General features: G+C 32.0%; 1 pseudogene; it reads left to right on the top strand.

Moving 5' to 3' along the window:
* The first annotated feature begins 3,285 nt into the window (after positions 1-3,285).
* Positions 3,286-3,454, top strand: LOC113513478 (U2 spliceosomal RNA; annotated as a pseudogene).
* Positions 3,455-4,241: the final 787 nt, after the last annotated feature.

Raw genomic sequence — 4,241 nt, 5'->3', positions numbered from 1 at the left:
TCAATATATTCCGATCACACGGACGAAGTCGCGTTTCAAAACCAGTTTCATTTAAACACCAAACTCAATACAGTTTGCATTTTACCTAAAAAAAGGATTCATACACATTATGTGCAATTCCTACAAAATTACCTCAATGAAGACACCATTTTAAGCCCGAAAAAAAAGAAAAAAAAACAGTCCATATTTTCTAGAACTCTAATTCAATTAGAGCATTGTGCCGCCAAACGTTCAGTTACATTTCATTACATCAATGACGTACTTAAAACGGGACGCCAAGATAGTGCAGTATCTTGTTAGAGTGAGAGGCGAGATCGTAATCTCCTTACTGTGATCCCACAAATGTCACTCCATTACGGCCCGTAACGCCTAAGCTTACCATTGTGGTGTGAAAAGGTTCGCCTTTTATAAAGGCTTGTTCCACTTTGGTCCGTTTCTACGTCTATATTTTATTAGAAAAAATATACTAACCGTCTATATTTCGCAAATACCTTCCTTACTTTTTTTATATCTAAAATTGCAAACAAGCACACGGCCCACCTGATGATAAGCGGTTACCATAGCCTATGAACGTCTTAATTACCAGGAGCATTACGCGCGCGATGCCGACCCTGAAAAAATTTCTTTTCCCCTTTTTGAGGACCATGCTGTAATGTCTCGTAAAAACTTCGACAGGGAACTCATTCCATAATCTGAGTGTTCATGGCAAATACATAAAATCAGTGTGAATAGCAAATATTTAATTTAGAACTTATTGATATAGATTTGTCTTTATGCCACTGAGGTGGCAAACAAGAATACGGCCCACCTGATGGTAAATAGTTACCGTAGCCTATGAACGCCAGAGGTATTACGCGCGTGTTGCCGACCCTGAAGAAACCTCTTTACCGCCCTTTTGAAGAACCCCATACTGTAGTCTCTTGGGAAAACCAAAGTAAAGTAAAAATCATTAAAATTTGACATTTAAATAAAATAACGACAACAATGTACAGCGAAATCACTTAATCATTTATTTTTATGACACACTATTTTTACTTGTTTAGGTAGCGATATTTGTGTTCAAATATCAAAATAGGATTATTTATCTATTTAAATCTCCAACAAGAATTACTACTAAAACTAGATGTTTCACATGTCTGATACGTCAAAGGCAGTATAGTTAATTAAAGAGCAGAACAAGTGACAAACGCCTAACTTGCAGTTGAATACATGGCTTGATAGCATTAATTAACACTACTGTGTGTTAAGCAATTCTGACAATATTGTGAGAATTAAAATAAGCAAATAAGCTTTTTACAAACTACATTAGTAAAAAACAAGCATCGGTAGTACTTCGGATAGTAAACGTGTAGACGTTCATTATTACTAGCTAGTTACTACTACCAGAGGGAGACTTTGTACAAAAATCGTTTGCTTGGCAACTTCTGTTCCATTCGTGTTTTTATCGTGAAGCAGTTGTGTTTAAATAGCTATGTTTTGGTTTGAAGGATGGGATATGGCAGTGAATTTACAGGGTACAGAGGAATAACACCTGAGTTCTCAGGATTGGCAACGCATAGATGAAAAAATATATGATGAAAAAGGAACAATTATCACTATCCGTGCATATCCCATGACCTTATTAGTGAACGAAAGTATTTTCCATACCTGTAAAAATACAAAGGAATAAAAGACATAAATGCCACCCATAATTAAATGCAAATAATTTAGACCCAAGAGGATAAAACCAGCCATTTATTTCCCGCGCGAATGTCGTTCGGACGGCGCCGCACGGCGGTAGCCCATTTTTTTTTACTTTGCACATGAACAATCATAACATTCTATCTTACAGTTTTGGAAATAAGGACCAGAACCGCTTGATTCGTTGTCTTGTTTCGTTAAACAATGAATTTATACGACACCGCGTAATGACTGGTGTTATTTTATTTCTACGCTTCAGAAATGTCTAATTAGATATTTAATTATATACAGAATACACTGGAGGCAAGAATTAAGTTAACATCTCTAATTTTATTCCTAACTTTATTGCCTAAAATTCTACTATGGATCATTAACTACTATAATAGTAAATTCTAATTCTAATTCTAGTAAATCATACATTTGATACGAATGAAAGTGGTTAAAAAAGAAATAAAAAAAAAATTTTTTTTCTTTTTCTCTTTTTATATATTTTCAATTTTTAAATTTCTTTTTTTAAATTTTATTTTTTATATTATAATATATCTACACTAATATTATAAAAAGGAAAGATTTGTATTTTTATGTGTATATATGTTTGTAATGAATAAACTCAGAAACTATTTTGCCGTTTTCAAAATTTCTTTCACCATTAGAAAGCTATATTCACCCTGAGTAACATAGGCTATATTTATTGCTAGAAAAGATTAAGGATCCTCACTAAAACTTTAATAACGTAACACAAGGTGTAAAAAATATTATAAAATATCTTTGGTCGCGTGCGCTGCGGAAACTATTGGTGATAGAACAAAAGTATGTTCTACAATATTGAAGAAAATATCGATAACTATAAAAAACTTCGCGATACTATATGTCCAACTATTATCGTTATGTCACAATAACCACTTTTTTAAAATGTTATAAAAATATCTACCCGTGCGAAGACGGGACGGGCCGCTAGTTTATTTTAAGTATTAATTTTCAAAACTCCCCTTATGGGGAACGCTTGTGCACAGCAGTGGACGGTTAACGGCTGAAATGATGATTTAAATGTTTAGGCTGGGACTCGATCACTGTTACTCTCAGAATCACTCGTCATCCAACTGAGCTGTTATCACAAATCCTTTGTGATTTCTTATAAATTATTATGATTTTTTTTTAAAGAAATAGTGAATTAATTGTATTCTCAGAATATATATATATATATATATATATATATATATATATATATATATATATATATATATATATATATATATATATATATATATATTTTATTGCACTAAAACATACAGTAACAACAATAAGTTAATAACAATGTTAGCAAAGGCGAACTTATCTCTAAAAGAGATTTCTTCCAGTCAACTTAACACAGTGGCATAGGAAGCAGTGAGATAAATATAAGAGTAATATAAGACATAAGAAATTATAGTAGTATGTAGGGAAGGCCAATGTTCAGCAATGAACAGTGAAAGGCTGATATGATGTGCATGATGATGAATCTATCTCTAAACTAAGCCGTGTGGTCCCAGCATAGAATAGGCTATCCCTTCACGGAACCTCACGGAGCCACCTCACTGTCCTGATGATTATTTATCATTATTTTTCATCGCTTCTTGACCTTTTCGCTAAGATCAAAGTGTAGTGTCTGTTCTGTTTAGCTTAATTCATAAATAATTAATCAAGATGGTTTTCAGAAGGAACCGCATGGGGGCCGACCTGACAGGGCATATTGCTAGCAATGGGGCTAGTGGAACCCCATTACTAACAATCCCTTTCCCTCCATTCGACCCGTTTTCTTCTCAAAAATAAATAAATTTCTATAATCGATATTATATTTCGAATTTTATTTTTTACTGTCCTACTTTCAAGCTAATCTGCTAAGCCGATTTAAATGAAAATTACCCAAAGATTTATTTCTTTTATTAATTTCTCGAGAGTAATCCGATTTCGATATGCCATCGTACTCTAACATAAAAAACCCATTCCAATTTTAAGGCGTTGTTCCAAATTGAAATCTGACCTACTTATAAAATTAAAAAAAATATTAATTAAAAATCCCCTAAAAATCCATCTTCAATTATTATTAACAATATACTATTATTATCTTGACTAATATTATATAATATATATATATTTTTTATATATCGTTATATATATATATATGTCGAATATATATTTATATTTCATATATATAAATTATTTTATTTATATATATATATATATATATATATATTAATAAAATACATAAAAAATATATAAGTAAGTTGCGCGAAGCCGGAGTCTAGTCCTCGGTTATAGTTATATTGGTATAGAACTAAGACAGAAATTAATCCATTGTTTTTCTTTATTCAGAATTATATTTTATTTATTTATGTCGACTTTACTCACATTTTAAATTCGAAGAAACCCGACTAGTTTCGAACTCAATAGGAGACCTTATTCATGAGCGCGGTTCACGGCTGTATCGCAAACAGCACACAACAGCTTGCTGCTCGCGTGGTGAGGCAAATTATATGGTACATATATACACTTATACTGTATAGCATATATATAATGTTTTA

The sequence above is a fragment of the Galleria mellonella genome, unplaced genomic scaffold (assembly GCF_026898425.1).
Source record: "Galleria mellonella isolate WM207_F2 unplaced genomic scaffold, CSIRO_AGI_GalMel_v1 utg35, whole genome shotgun sequence".
NCBI lineage: Eukaryota > Metazoa > Arthropoda > Insecta > Lepidoptera > Pyralidae > Galleria > Galleria mellonella.
The sequence above is the reverse complement of the archived record's forward strand: the minus strand, read 5'-3'. Positions and strand labels throughout refer to the sequence as shown.